General features: G+C 38.0%; 1 protein-coding gene across 1 annotated transcript in view; it reads left to right on the forward strand.

Moving 5' to 3' along the window:
- Nucleotides 1-16,306, forward strand: part of TESK2 (testis associated actin remodelling kinase 2) — a 146,335-nt gene that overhangs the window by 61,704 nt on the left and 68,325 nt on the right. The gene's annotated exons all lie outside the window — the stretch shown is intronic.

Genomic DNA, 16,306 nt, shown 5'->3' on the forward strand with positions numbered 1-16,306 from the left:
TAAATGGTATGGCTAGGATTTGAATTCCTATCTGTGTAATTGATGAATAGAATATTGTACCTAATTTTGATCCAGGGTACATGAAAATTTTTAAAGATTATTTTATTAATTTTAATAAATTTATGCTATATTTTTAGAATATACTCATGTGTATGTATGTGTGTATGCATACATGTATATATATGCTTTCTTTTTTTTTTTTAATGTTTATTTATTTTTGAGAGGCACAAAGAGACAGAGCATGAGCAGGGGAGGGTCAGAGAGAGAGAGAATCTGAAGCAGTCTCTAGGCTCTGAGCTGTCAGCACAGAGCCCGATGCGGGGCTCGAACTCACAAACCGTGATATCATGACCTGAGCTGAAGTCGGACGCTTAACCGACTGAGCCACCCAGGTGACCCTATATGTGCTTTCTTATAGAGTTCAACCTGATTCAGTTTGTGTGGCAAGTATACAACAAGTTATATAAGATAGAGGCTTGGGTGCCCAGGTGGCTCAGTTGTTAAGAATCTGACTTCAGCTCAGGTCATGATCTCACAGTTTGTGAGTTCAAATCCTACTTTGGGTGAGCAGGAGCCCTGCTTTGAGTGAGCACAAGCCCTGCTTCTGATGAACATGAGCCCCACTTTGGGTAAAACATGAGCTGTGAGCCCCGCTTCTCTCTCTCTCTCTGCTCCTCACTCACTTGTGCTCTCTCTCTCACAAAAAAAAAAAAAAGACAGAGTTCCTACTTTCTCCTCCTTTATATTTTCCCCAAATTGACAGCACCAAATGCTGTGGAAATGCCAAGCTATAAGAAATAATAAACTTACAAGTGAAAAGAGCCAGATATCTGCCATCTGCTTGGGTACTGAAAAATTAATTTATTCACATTCATGGTTATACATTTATTATTTAGTGCATATGGAGTTGTCATGCAAACTCTAAATCTGTAGCAGTAGTAACAGTTGTGGTATAAAGACAGTAAGGGAAGCATTTTAGTATGTGAATGTTATTTTGTTCTACGATGTTTTATTTTTGTGCTTGTGAAGATAAAGTTTTTGTGTTCTCTGATAGTTTTATCTGCTTTGTCTGAGAAGTAAGATATCCGATCTCAAAATGCTGGTGTTGCTGCAGGAGTCTTAGTGCCCCAACTGCCTATAATTTTTTTGTTTCTCGAACTACAGCCTGTGAAATCTGCAAGACAGTGAATCATTTCTCTTTTAAATGTGACCATTTTCACAACCTGAATCTATAGAAACCCAAGGATTTTTCTCATATTGTCTATATTTTATTTTATAGCTGTGTTTATGCTTTTCTTTTTATTTTAGAGAGAGAGAGAGAGAGAGAGAGAACATGAGTGGGGAAGAAGGGCAGAGGAAGAGAGAGAGAGGGAGAGAATCTTAAGTTAATGCAGGGCTCAATTCCACAAACTGGTATCATGACTTTAGCCAAAATCAAGAGTCAGACACTCAGCTGGCTATTTGTGCTTTTCCATCTGCCTCTCTGAGACCTCACTATAAAAACTGTTTTCATCAATACTACATGTGATCCTTTTCTTACAATATGTAATGACTGCATGTTTTAGTAGTCACTGTGTCAGAGAAGAGTTTAAATTCTGTAGTCTTGAAGGTGTATAAGGCAGCTTTTGTAAGATGACTAAGAACTAGACAGTGAGGATGATGTGAGGTAGTGCATGTTCTACCTGAGTGTGAAGGTTGAGAAAACCCATTAACCATTTCTGAAGTACTAGTTTTTAGAGTTGTTGCTTGGATTGCAATGTCAGTTTATACCAATGCTGTTTGGAGGAACAAAGTAATGAGTTCTGGGTGTGATCTGAATCTGCCTCCAACTGCAAAATGTCAGAGAGCAAGATGTGTGTGGATGTGTGTGTGTGGATGTGTGTTTGTCCATGTTCGTCCCCTTGTGTCAGACCAGCCATTTCAGAATTAAATTGCCCCATATAGTCAGAGAATTAAGGTAACCTTCAGTATCAAGAATGAGATTAAGGAAGAACAAATGTAGAGAAAACTCTTCATTGTATTCTGGCATGAAAGCAGAGTTATATAGGAATTGAGCACTTTAAAATATATATATATATATTTTTAGGAATTGAGTGCATTTTTAACCATCAGAAAATGTTTTCAGTGTTAGAAACAGCCAAGGAAAAGAGTGGATAGAGACACTAGAGCAGCAAGGCTTGAACCTTAAGTATCTATATATGGGGAGGGTGTGAAGAAGGAAAAGAGACAAGTAGCAGTTAGAGATAGGTTCATAAAGATCACATAAGCTGCCAGATCTACCAAACATAAATTCCAAGAAGCTAACACCATATTACAGACATTTACAAAAGAGTATAAAGAGGAAAACAAACTTCCTTCCCCACCTTCCACCACCCTTTTAAAAGGAGTTTAGGATTGAAAAGTGTGGAGAAAGAGAGTGGTAGCAGTCCAGTGCAACTTAGGGCTTTGCACCTTGATAATGGTCTTTTTTGCATGTTCTTATTGTCTGTCAAAACTACTTCTTGCTAAATTTCCTATTGTTTTCCTTGTTGCATTTATCTGTTTTTGCAACCTCTTTTAGTTACTGGGGGTTTCAGAGCGGGAGCTCTCCTGAGGAGGTTCAGTGTTTGGCTGGGGTGGAGGAGAAATGATGTGTTTTATTTATTTATTTATTTATTTTAATGTTTTTATTTATTTCTGAGAGAGAGGAAGAGAGAGAGAGCGTGAGTGGGGGAGGGTCAGAGAGAGAGGGAGACACAGAATCCAAAACAGGCTCTAGGCTCTGAGCTAGCTGTTAGCACAGAGCCTGACACGGGGCTCGAACCCACGAATTGTGAGATCGTGACCTGAGCCGAAGTCGGACGCTTAACCGACTGAGCCACCCAGGTGCCCTGAAATGATGTGTTTTAAAGGAGGCATTGTGTATCACATGTGTACTTAAGGTTCACACACAGCAGTATATGATTATAGCTTTTGGCCATATTCAGTATATTTAATACATCCTCTAGAGCTGGTGTGGGGAGTTGGGCTAATTAGTCAAGATTATTGTAGATGTCTCAGTGGGCCGAGCTCAGCACTAGGTGACAAGTGATAATTTATCAGGTAGCAGATTTTACTGTGTTCATATTGCTGTGCAGAAATACCTGCCAAGACCCTTCACTTCAATTGATGTATCAGCTGGGAAAACAAAAGCTAGAAGCACACAAGTTGTATTGTACAACTTGCATTCACTCAGCTCATTTAAGTATTTCTGTAAATGATAGGATATATTTGAAGTCATGTTAAAGATAATACAAAAAGATGATTCTAGAGTGTATTATTTTCCATCAATGAGAGTGAGAGAGTTGGTTACTTTCCTTTTGTGATCTCATAGCACTCTGCTCCTAATTCTGTTCCAGCATGTGATAAATGTTGTAATTATTTTCTCTTATTCATTTATTTACTCAGCAGATATTTAGTTAATGCTCATTAGGTATAGGACATTGAGCTAGTTGTTGGGGATAGAGGAATAAAATTGTGCCCTAAAAGAACTCTTTGCTTAGGGTGGAAGACAGGAAATATATTTAAAACACAGTATTTGCTAAAATAGAGCTTTAGCAAGAGCCGGAAATTGCTCAATACATATTTGCTAAGTGTATGAAAGTATGCATGGGGTGCTAAGGAATATAATACTGGGCACCAGTATAAATGTTGTGTGAAGTGCTCAGAGAAGGCTTCTTAGAGGAGGTCACCCTTTAGTTTTCCTGAAGGAGAAAATAGAGCTTGTCTGGTGGACAAGTAAGGGAAAGGGCATTTCAAGGAGTAGGAAAAGCATGTGTGGAGGCACAGAGGAATATTCTAGGAATGGTGAGAAATTTGATTTGGTTTAAGTCTGGTGGGTGCATGTGAAGGAATGGCAAAACTCTGATGAATCTAGAGGGATAGGCAGGGGCCAAACAAAATATTTTTTCTTTTCTTTTTAAAAAAATTTTTAAAATATTTATTTATTTTTGAGAAAGAGAGAGACAGAGCATGAGTAGGGGGAAGGTCAGAGAAAGGAGACACTGAATCTGAAGCAGGCTCCAGGCTTTAAGTTGTCAGCACAGGGCCCGATGCAGGGCTCAGACTCAGAAACCGTGAGATCAGGACCTGAGCTGAAGTCAGATGTTCAACTAACTGAGCTACCCAGGTGCCCCTAAAAGATTTTTTCTTGATCCAGAGTCACTGAAGATATGTTTATAAGTTTTTTCAATTCCCGTCAGCTTTTGGTTTGTTGAACCTCTCAATTGTTTCTTTATGTTCTATTTCAATAATTTTTGCTATTATCTTTATTATCATACTTTAATATGGCATTTTTAGTTGAACTCTAACCCATTTATTTTTAATCTGTTTTGCAAATCAGTTAGGATTGTTTTTGGCAGTGTGTTACAGAAACCTGAACACAGTGGCTTATTCAAATTTTTCTCAAGAAATCTTGAGAAATGCCTGTGTTGTGCAGCTGCTTAAGGAAGTCCTCAACAAACCAAGCTTCTAGCTTCCTTAGTTTTTAGTGTGTAGCTTTTGGCCTTTTGGTTATAAGATAGCTGTCCTTGATGTAAGCACTACATCTTTGCTCCAGGGTATAAAAAGGATAAACGGCAATTTCATCAGGGAAGCATTTCTAGAATCTCTACTTAGCAATTCCACTTACTTACTTAGTACTACGTCACCTGGCTACTGTAGCTGCAAGGAAGACTACCAGATTGAATTAAAAACAATTTTAAGTGTATTTGTTTATTTGGGGGTGGGAAGGGAGAGAGAGAGAACACAGAGGAGGGGCAGAGAGAGAGGGAGACAGAGAGAATCCCAAGTGGGCTCTATAATGTGAGTACAAAGCCCCATGGAGGGCTTGAACTCATAAACTGTGTGATCGTGACCTGAGCCAAAATCAAGAGTTGGATGCTTAACTGACCCGCTCCAGCACCCTGAATGTTTTAATTATCCAAGCACATTGCCAACTTTGAGGTCCTGTTGAGTCAAGAAAAAGGAGAAAATAAATGTTGAGTAAACATTGTCTGCTGTGCTTGTTTTTAATTATTTTTTATTGCTGACTTCTAATTTTATTTCATAGTGGTCTGGAAATGTAGTTTTGGAACTACATTTTTTGAAATTTTTTGAGAATTCTTTTATGATGTAGTATCCATGCATTTTGGTCAAGTTTTTCATATGGACTTGAAGAAAAAAAGATTAATAAAGCCTACCTTTATTGGCACATGATTGAATCAAGCATATCAGTTTTATTATTAAAATGTACCATATCAGGCTCCTGGGTGGCTCAGTTGCTTAACTATCCAACTCTTGATTTCATTTCAGGTCAAGAACTCATGGTTTGTGGGTTTGAGCCTTGCATTGGGCTCAGCACTGACAGTGCTGAGCCTCCTTGAAATTCCCTCTTTCTCTTCTCTCTCTCTCCCTCTCTCTGTCCCTTCCTCTGCTCATGCGTGTGTGCTCCTGCTCGCTCTCAAAATAAATAAACTTTAAAAAAAAAGTACTATATCCGTACTCATTTATCTTCTAGAACTTTCAGTTTTTGAGAGCTGTGTTAGATAATCCTATGAAGATTGTGGATTTGTTAAACTTGCCTTGTATTTTGTCAGTTTTTGTTTCATATATTACACGTCTGTGTTGTTAGATACATACAAGGCCATGATTATTTTTTCTTGGCAGTTTTATAGGGTGCATGCAGTGCTTTTTTTAGATTAGTTATTCTCAAGTATTTCAGGCCTACTGTTTACATTATCTGGGTTCAAAGTCTGACTCTGTCGTTTACTACATGTAGGATCTTGAGAAAGTCCTTTTAATCACTCTGTGCCCAGTTTCCATAGCTGTAAAATAGGAGACATTAATAATACCAATATGCAAAATTTGGGGCCTGACTACTGTAGAAACTTAATGAAGTAGTCCGATGCTTTTACCCTCTTACAAATGATTAGTATATTTTTTTAATGTTTATTTATTTCTTTTTTATGTTTTATTTATTTCTAGGAGAGAGAGAGAGAGATAGCGTGAGCAGGGGAGTGTCAGAAAGAGAGGGACTCTGAAACAGGCTCCAGGCTCTGAGCTGGCAGTCAGCACAGACCCCGATGCGGGGCTCGAACCCACAAACCGCGAGATCATGACCTAAGCGAAAGTCGGACGCTTAACCGACTAAGCCACCCAGGCTCCCCTTTAATGTTTATTTCTGAGAGAGAGAGAGAGAGAGAGAGAGAGAAACAAACAGAGTGTTGCGTGGGGGAGGGGCAGAGAAAGAGGGAAACAATCTGTGAAGCAGGCTCTAGGCTCTGAGCTGTCAGCACAGAGCCTGACGTGGGGCTCAAACCCATGAAGCTTGACAGCAGGACCTGAAGTGAAGTCGGATGCTTGACCCAGGCACCCCAAAAATGATTAGTTTTATTTTTAAGAGAAGACAGAAGTCATTCCATGCAAGAAGAAAAATTAAAGAGCAGAGATGCCAGTGGATATCTAACAGACTAGATTTATTTGTATGTGATAAGGGAAAGAGGGCAGTGACCTCAAATGAAGTAGAGATAGCTTGCCAAGACAAATTACAAATTGATGAAGGAGAGAAAAGAACGAGGTATGATGTATCTTTGCCAACTTTATCAGTGTTTCTTTGTAAAATATTCATTTAATCTTGAATGTTTCATTGTGGGGAAAGTTGGCAGAGTAGGAACACTGATAACTTTATTTGTGGGCAAAGCAAAAATAGCTTTTAATTTATGGTTAATTTTTTTTTTAATTTTTAGAGAGAGAAAGAGCACAAAGGGGAGAGGGGTAGAAGGAGAGAGATTCTTACCATGCTCAGCACAGAGACCCCTGTGAGATTCGATCTCCTAACCTTGGGATCATGACCTAAGCGTAGAGTCAGGTGCTCAAATGACTGAGCCACCCAGGTGCCACTATAGTTGATATTTTATTTTATTTTAAGTTTATTTATTTATATTGAGAGAGAGAGCACTTGGGGAGGAGAGGCAGAAAGAAGGAGAGACAGAATCCCAAGCAGGCTCTGCACCGTCAGTGCTGAGCCCCATGTGGGACCAAACTTGCGAACTGTGAGATTATGACCTAAGCCAAGATCAAGAGTCAGACACTAACAGCGCGGAGTCCAACATGGGGCTTTAGCTCAAGACCAGGAGATCATGACCTGAGCTGAAATCTAAGAGTCAGATGCTTAACCTACTGAGTCACCAGGGTCCCTAGCATAGATGATATTTTAAAATAAAGGCTATAAATAAATCATTGTGAATATAAAAACTACAAATGGATTCTGATACAGATTGTATAATACAATACAGGTATATTAGGATTCAAATACCAGAAGCATTGCTGTTGGTGGTCTGATTTTATGAAATGTTGATCAATTCTTCATGATGTTCTGAACATAACAAAAAAGTGATTTTTCCCCAATTCATAATATAGTTGTGTTTCTAGAAAATTTAGTATATATTAAAACCATGCAAGATAACTTTTTTTTTTGTAAAATGGTGTTAGAATCCAAGCTTAGGTAATAATAAATATGTTCTTCATTTTCATGAATGTTTAGTAAGATATTTGAATTTCGTACAGCACATATAACAATGGTTCCTTGTTCAGTACTGTTCTACACCTTGCAGGATGTCTAGCATCTCTGGCCAGCAATACTCCTTGCCCCAAGTCATTGTTATCACCAAAAACCTTAACCTAAAAACTTTAAAAATGCCTCCTAAGTGACTTGTTATAGCTTCTATTGAAAATCACTGCTTTCAACTCTGCATATGCCTAATGCTTACGTGGTTGTACCAGCTTACTGTATACTCACTGTAACTTCTTGACTGGAAGTCCTGAGCCATTCCTTTAATAGTTAACATAATGATTAATTGCTTTGTGACAGTTCTAATGTTCTTGTCCTTGTATTATTTAATTCTCTCTTTACTACTTCTCTGAACTGGTCAGAGGTTTATATTTCTCTTTTGCTCTAGAAATTAAGCTTCCTGACTTAGGTTAACTATTTAAATTGAGCAAACATTTTTTGAGCAATTACTAAATGCTAAAGTAAAGCCATTCTCTGTGCCAGAGAAGGGGTTCTTAGCTTGGTTGTATACCACACTGCTAAGAGTGAGTGTATGGCATGTGACTTGTTATTAAACATGAAAATAATTTAATTTTAAAAATATAAATTAGAGTTGAATTAGAGGTATCCCTATATTAACTGTCACTCTCATTTGTGTGTTAATATGCTTATTTGAATGGAATAAAAATGGGCTACAATAATAGCTAATGGACATAGGATTGTATTTGTAACCTGTAATTTTTTTTCTATTTGAGAGTCTGTAGTGAACAATCTACTAATGACTGTTCATAGTTATATAATTATTGTCATGTTTCTCTTTCCTGCTTACCTTTGTATGATTTTTGACAAAAATCTAGATTGTCCATATAAAAATAAGTCCTGCATGTCAGAAGGTGTGTATGTGGGGTATGGAAGAAAGCTGAACTACTCTTTCAGCTGAATAGGGGAAGTTCTTGCCTTGACGCATATGGGAAATTATTCATATATAGTTTTAGATCCTTTTTAAAAATTTTTAATGTTTGTTTATATTTGGGGTGGGTGGCACAGAGAGAGACAGAGATACAGAATCTGAAGCTGGCTCTAGGCTCGGGGTTGTCAGCACAGATCCCATTGTGGGGCTCAAACCCGCGAACTGTGAGATCATGACCTGAGCCCAAGTCGGAAGCCTAACCAACTGAGCCACCCAGGCACCTATGTATTTATGGATTCTATGTGTCCATAGAATGAGATGAGTTCAGGATCTTCCTCTGTTGCCATCTTGAACCCAAACCTCTCAGGCATATAGAAGGTAGGTAGACTACCAACATACATGATGCAAATACTGTAATAAAGATAATTAAGGATAGAGTGCTAAGAAAACACAAATGGAGCATCCAGCTTTTCTTGAGAAAAGAGATTTTCCTCAGGGAAGATGGTATTTCCTATATCTTGAATAATTGAAAGGAATTTAGTAGGGAGATTGGTATGGGGCTTGGGGGATGAGGATTGCATCAAGTCAAGGAGAATAGCATGTCTCAAGACAGGAAGTATGAGAGAGTGTGATGCATTTGGTAAGAATTAGAAATATAAATATATAATAGGTAAAGCTAAGGGGAAGTGTGGGAGCAGGGATAGACAGGGAGCAGTAGATGAATTTAGTTTTGCTAAGGAGTTTGGACTTTATTCCCTAAGTACCAGTGAGCCATAGAAGAATTTTAAGCTGGAGAGCAACAAGGTAACTTTGTGATTTGGGGGCATGGGTTACTGGAAGACCTGACAAGCTGATGCCTAGTATTGATCTGCAGGCTTCTCAACATCCAGCATAGTGCCTTGCATATAGAAGATGACAATATTTGTTACTATTTGAATGTACCTGAAAAGACTAATGAAAGGTTATTGGTCACTTCCAGGCTGCATGTACACACGTGACTAGACTTTAGTTTGTAGCATGTAGCTCTTGTTTGCAGATCTTGAAGTTATCTTCAACTCTGGTAATAGTTTTAGAGTCTGAGTCTTTAATCAAGGGAAGAAGCTCTATTCTTGATAGTTGCATGCCTAATGCCACCGAAAGTTTTCTTGGTGTCTGTGATCATTCATTCTAAGTGGCAGTTCTCAATTTTTCTGGTCACCCTTTATATAGTTCTCTTTCTTCTGGTTGGCCTCTTCCTTTAATTTTCCCATTGTTCATACTTTATCCAGAAGAACTGTTGGATGATGGGAGATAATCATTAGAATACTACCATGCTGATAGAGAAACTCTATGTACACAGACTTTTCTGGTGACTTAGTATTGTTATTTGATTGTATCTGTATTTTTGTTTGTTTTGGTATATTACTGAAACATCCTTAGAACCTGCAGCGTACTTGGACTTCGGAGCATGAATAGAAGCTTCTGTTCTATAAAATAATTTTCTCTGAGGTTAGATGCCATGCTCTATCAGTTTCCTAATCTCTGTGTCTGTGTATGTATCGAGGGAGTGTTGTCACTGCATTTTTTAAAGGCCTGGAGGGGTACTCATCAAGCTAGAGACAAAAATTACTTCCTGGAATGAACACAGAAGGTTGCGATTAATGGATCTGATAGTCAAAGGGACTTATTTTTATTTATATTGTTTTAATGTGTTACAAAGAAAATATATGCATGTATTACTTATTTAGGTAAAAAATTAATACAAATTGAAGTTGAAAAGCTATGTTTTCTATTAGAAAAGTTAGTCAAATACACTGTGGAAGAATTAGAAAATGAAAAAAAAATAAATCATTGATATTCTACCACCAGTGACAATCACAATTAACATTTTTTAAAAGGACTTACTGTTCTTTTATTTTTATTTTTTTAAATAGTTTTTTATTTATTTTTGAGACAGAGAGAGACAGAGCATGAATGGGGGAGGGACAGAGAGAGAGGGAGACACACAATCTGAAACAGGCTCCAGGCTCTGAGCTGCCAACACAGAACCCAGTGCGGAGCTCGAACCCACGAACCGTGATATCATGACATGTGCCGAAGTCGGACACTCAACTGACTGAGCCACCCAGGTGCCCCAATTAACATTTGATAAACTTACTTCCATGTTTTGTTTTAACATAGGCTTGGGCATATCATATGCAGGATTTTTTTTTCTGCGATTAAAAAACTGTTCTTTATTTCTTAATGCTAAATTTATGGGAGAAAATAAGATAAAATTTTTACTTGTTTCTTCCAACTTTTGGAAGCTTTAAAAATCTATAGAAAATTGAAAGAATAGTATAAAACACCTGTAGTCCCTTCACCTGGATTTGCCAGCTAATATTTTGCTACATTGGTTTATCTATCTGTATTGTTTTAAGATTTTATTTTATTTTTTAAAGTCCTCTCTACACCCAACATGGGGTTCAAATTTAACAACCCTGAGATCAAGAGTTACATGCTGTACCGACTGAGCTAGCCAGGTGCCCCATCGTGGTTTGTTGTTGTTGTTGTTGTTTTTTTACAACACTTGAAAGCAAATTGCAGATATCATCACGCTTTAATGTAAATATTTTAGTCTATATCTTCTAGGAATACATTCTCCTACAAGGCCATAGTATCATTATTTATAACTTAGATAATTAACCTTAATTCAGAAAAATAATTTCATATATAGTCCTATTAAAAGTTTTCCTATTTGCCAACAAAAGATGGATGTTTTTTCTTTTTTTTTTTTAATTAAGTAAGCTCTGTGCCCAACATGGCACTTGACCTCATGACCCTGAGATCAGGAGTCACATGCTCTACCAACTAAGCCATCCAAGCACCCAAACAAAAGGATTTTTATAGCTTTTTTAGACCCAGAATCAAATCAGGGTTTCATACATTTCATTTCAAGGGTTATGTCTGTTAATCTTATTTAATCTAGAATATTCCACACATTTTGTTTGTTTGGAGAGTACTGTCCAGTTGTCTTTTAGATATTCTGGATGTGTCTAATTGTTTTCTTATGATTAGATTTGACTTAAACATTTCAGCAAGTATATTACATCATATCAGAAAGTTAATAATGCCAGGTGTTTCACTTTGGTTATGTTAAATGTGACCAACCCTGACCAACCCCTTGGTTAAAGTGCTAGCCAGCAGATCTCAAGATTGTAAAGACATATTTTCCCCTTTGTAGAATATAAGTAACCTTGGGGGCATTATACAGCAATTATATATACTACTGTTTTCACTTAAAATTATAATTGCATTTTCTGTGTTATCAAATTCACCTGATATGCTAAATTCTTATGAGGATATTGTTTATTATTTTTATTAAGCATAATACCTATTTATCAAATGTTCATTATGTGCCAAACTCTGTATTAGTTTGCATCCATTATCTCATTTATATAACATAACACTGTTTTATCCTCCAAAATAGTGCTATGAGATAGAGACTATTGTTCTCTTCATTTTACAACACAAGTCTTCACAAGAGTCATTCTAATCTTTTAAGTATTAAAACCTTGGATTCAGTCTGCTGATTTCCAGAGCTGGAGCCCTTCACCACTCTGTTATGCTCTTCTTTAGAAAGTAGATTTGAAGATCCTGTGGTAGCATCAGATGAATTTAAAAGTCAAGGAGAAGTACTAATTTTCTCTTCTGTTCTCTTTCTCCCTCTCTCTCTTTTCTTTCTGTTCTTCCTTCCCTTCCTTCATTTATTTATAATTGTGGTAAAATGCACCTAAGATTTACCATTTTAATCATATTTAAATGTACAATTCAGTTCATGTGGTTGTGCTACCAATCCCTAGAACTCTTCATCTTGCAGAACTGAAACTCTATACCCAGTATACAACTCCAAATCCCTCCCCTTCCCCTAACCTCTGGCAACCATGATTCTACATTATGTTTGTATAAATTTAACTACCCTAAGTACCTCATGTAAGTGGAAACATATGGTATTTATCTTTTTGTGACTGGGTTATTTCAAGTTATCACTTCAAGTTTCATCCATATTATAGCATGTGTCAGAATTTCCTTCCTTTTTCCACGGAGCTCAAGTGAAGCTTTCAGCTGCCCTTTCTGGCTCGCGGTTGGGATCATCCTCTTGGCCCCACCAAACAGAATTTCCTTCCTTTTTAAGGCTGAATAATAATATTCCATTGTATATATACTATATTTTGTTTATCTGTTTCTCTGTCAGTGAGCACCTGGGTTGCATATACCTTTTGGCTGTTGTGCATAATGCTGCCATGAACATGGGTGTACAAATTTTTTTTGAAACCCTCTCAATTCTTTTGGTATATACCCAGAAGTAGAATTGCTGGATCATGTGGCAATTTTATTTTTAATTTTTTGAGGTCTTAAGCTTTATATTAATATTTTTATTTTTAAATTTTTGATAGAAATATGTTAGCAATTATATACATTATGCTCACCACATAAGTATAGTTACCATCTGTCACCATATGAAGTTATTATAGTAGCATTTACTATATTCCCTGTACTATGCTTTTCATCACTTTTTTTTTTTTAATATTTTTTATTTATTTCTAGGAGAGAGAGAGAGACAGTGTGAGCAGGGGAGGGTCAGAGAGAGAGGGAGACACAGACTCTGAAACAGGCTCCAGGCTCTGAGCTGTCAGCAGAGAGCCCAACGCGGGGCTCAAACCCACGAACCGTGAGATCATGACCTAAGCGAAAGTCGGATGCTTAACCGACTAAGCCACCCAGGCGCCCCGATTTTCATCACTTTGATGTATTTATTTTGTAACTGTAATTTTGTACCTCTTAATCCCCTTTACCTATTTCACCTATCCTTACCCTTTCTGTTTCCCCTAGAAGCTACCATTTTAATGTTTATTCTCAAAAATAAATAAAGATGTCACTCTTGGGAGTCTTCTTATTAAGAGTATCCATGATCTGTGTGTAGAAGACAAACTTAAGCAAAAAGGGATCTTCTTTTTACTCTGAAAATCTAAGTATATTGGAAAGGTAGTTAATTTTTGTAGTTTTGGAAACTTGGAATGAAGATCCTCCTACATTTAGGCAGGTACACCATCTTTTGTGGACCTCTGTATTTAAATGGTACTTTTTTCTTCCCTTATCACCTTTAGTCTATATTTTAAAAAATCTATCAATATCTATTAATCCTTTGAAGTTTCACTGAAGTTCCATGAAATTTTTGCCTAAGTGCTCATTCTATTAACATTTCAACATTTATATAAATATTTCATGTACTGTGTTTTATTCTTTATTCTTTTTCTTCTCTGACTAGCTATATAATATAGCCTATTGTTTGTCCCTTTCTAGATGGTAAGCTCCAGAAAATTAAAAAAAAATTTTTAAATGTTTTATTTCTGAGAGAGAGAGAGAAAGAGACAGAGAGAGAGACAGAGACAGCGTGAAGAGGGGAGGGTCAGAGAGAGAGGGAGACACAGAATCTGAAGTAGGCTCCAGGCTCTGAGCTAGCCGTCAGCACAGAGCCCGACCCGGGGCTCAAACCTAGGAACCGTGAGATCATGACCTGAGCTGAAGTCGGATGCTCAACCGACTGAACCACCCAGGCGCCCCCAGAAAATTTTGACCAAGTTTTATACTTCTTTTCCATTTGAATCTTCCTCCCAACCCCTGGACCCCCAAAAGAAAATTACTCCTGGCTCACTTCTGCCCAAGTAAATCACCTGAATAAATGATTCACTGACCCTTAGATAATATAAAGTATATTAGAAGTTTCACTTAACTGTTCTTTCCATTGTTTTCACTGTGCCCTTATGATGTGCCAGGCCTTCCAGGCACTGCAAGACAAAGATGGATACAGTATAGATCCTGGTATCAAGATGCTTTATACCCTGGTGGGGAGATATTTATATATAGAACCATGTGATGAGTGGTATACTGGTGTTATGAGTATTGTTCTGAGGTAGTATAAAGACGGAAACCAGAAATAAATGGTTCCCAGAGAGTCAAGGAAGACTTCAGGGAGGAGGGGACATTTGAATATGGTCTTGAAAGGTAAGTAGAATTTGAGGTGCTAGAAGAAAGTATTTTATGCAGATGAAAGACTGCAATGAGTTATGGACATGTTCATCATCTTGTCTACTTGTTTAAGGAAGTAGGGTTTTTACTTTAATAGTTTATTGTCAAGTTGGTTTCCATACAACACCCAGTGCTCATCCCCACCAGTGCCCTCCTCCATGCCCATCAACTCCCTTTCCCTTCCCCCATACTCCTTCGCCCTCAGTTTGTTCTCAACATTCAAGAGTCTCTCATGGTTTTCCTCCCTCCCCACCCCACCCCACCCCCATTTCCTCCCTTCTTCTCTCCCACGGTCCTCCATTAAGTTCCTCCTAATCCTCCTATCTGTGCAAACATATGGTAGCTGTCCTTCTTTGCCTGACTTATTTCGCTCAGCATAACAACCTTAAGATCCATCCATGTTGCTACACATGGCCAGATTTCAATCTTTCTCATTGCCATGTAGTATTCCATTGTATAGAGAAACCACAGCTTTTTTTTTTTTTTAAATGTTTTTATTTATTTCTAGGAGAGAGAGAGAGAGAGAGAGAGAGCGTGAGTAGGGGAGGGTCAGAGAGAGAGAGGGAGTCACAGACTCTGAAACAGGCTCCAGGCTCTGAGCTGGCAGCTAGCACAGAGCCCGACGCGGGGCTCAAACCCACGAACCACGAGATCATGACCTAAGCGAACGTCGGACGCTTAACCGATTAAGCCACCCAGGCGCCCCAAGAAACCACAGCTTTTTGATCCATTCATCTGTTGATGGACACTTAGGCTCTTTCCATGTTTTGGCTATTGTTGAGAGTGCTGCTGTGAACATTGGTGTACATGTGGCCCTATGCATCAGCACTCCTGTATCCTTTGGGTAAATTCCTAGCAGTGCTATTGCTGGGTCCTAGAGGAGTTCTATTATTAATAGAACTGTTTTTCCAGACGGTCTGTACCAGTTTACATTCCCACCAACAGTGTAGGAGGGTGCCCGTTTCTCCACATCCTCTTCAGCATCTAGAGTTCTCTATTTGCTCATTTTAGCCACTCTGACTGGCGTGAGGTGGTATCTTAGTGTGTTTTTGATCTGTATTTCCCTGATGAGGAGGGATGCTGAGCATTGTTTCATGTGTCTGTTGGCCATCTGGATGTCCTCTTTGGAGAAGTGTCTGTTCATATCTTCTGCCCATTTCTTCACTGGATTGTTTGTTTTTCGGGTGTGGAGTTTGATGAGTTCCTTATAGATTTTGGATACTAGCCCTTTATCTGATATGTCATTTTTCCCATTCCATCGGTTGTCTATTAGTTTCATGGATTGTTTCCTTTGCCATGCAGAAGATTTTAATCTTGATGAGGTCTTAATAGTTCATTTTTGCTCTTGATTCCCTTACCTTTGGGGATGTGTCAAGTAAGAAATTGCTATGGTTGAGGTCAAGAAGTTTGTTTCCTGCTTTCTCCTCTAGGGTTTTGATGGTTTCCTGTCTCACATTCAGGTCTTTTATCCATTTTGAGTTTATTTTTGTGTATGGTGTGAGAAAACGATCTAGTTTCATTCTTCTGCATGTTGCTGTCTAGTTCTCCCAACACCATCTGTTAAAGAGGCTGTCTTTTTTCCATTGGATACTCTTTCCTGCTTTGTCAAAGATTAGTTGGCTGTATACTTTTGGGTCCAATTCTGAGTTCTCAATTCTATTCCATTGGTCTATGTGTCTGTTTTTGTGCCAATACCATACTGTCTTGATGATGACAGCTTTGTAGTAGAGGCTAATGTCTGGGATGGTGATGTCTCCCGTTTTGGTTTTCTTAGGAAGTAGAGTTTTTTCTGATTAGTTTGA

Source organism: Hyaena hyaena, unplaced genomic scaffold, assembly GCF_003009895.1.
Source record: "Hyaena hyaena isolate Hyena2069 unplaced genomic scaffold, ASM300989v1 scaffold_503, whole genome shotgun sequence".
Classification (NCBI taxonomy): Eukaryota; Metazoa; Chordata; class Mammalia; order Carnivora; family Hyaenidae; genus Hyaena; species Hyaena hyaena.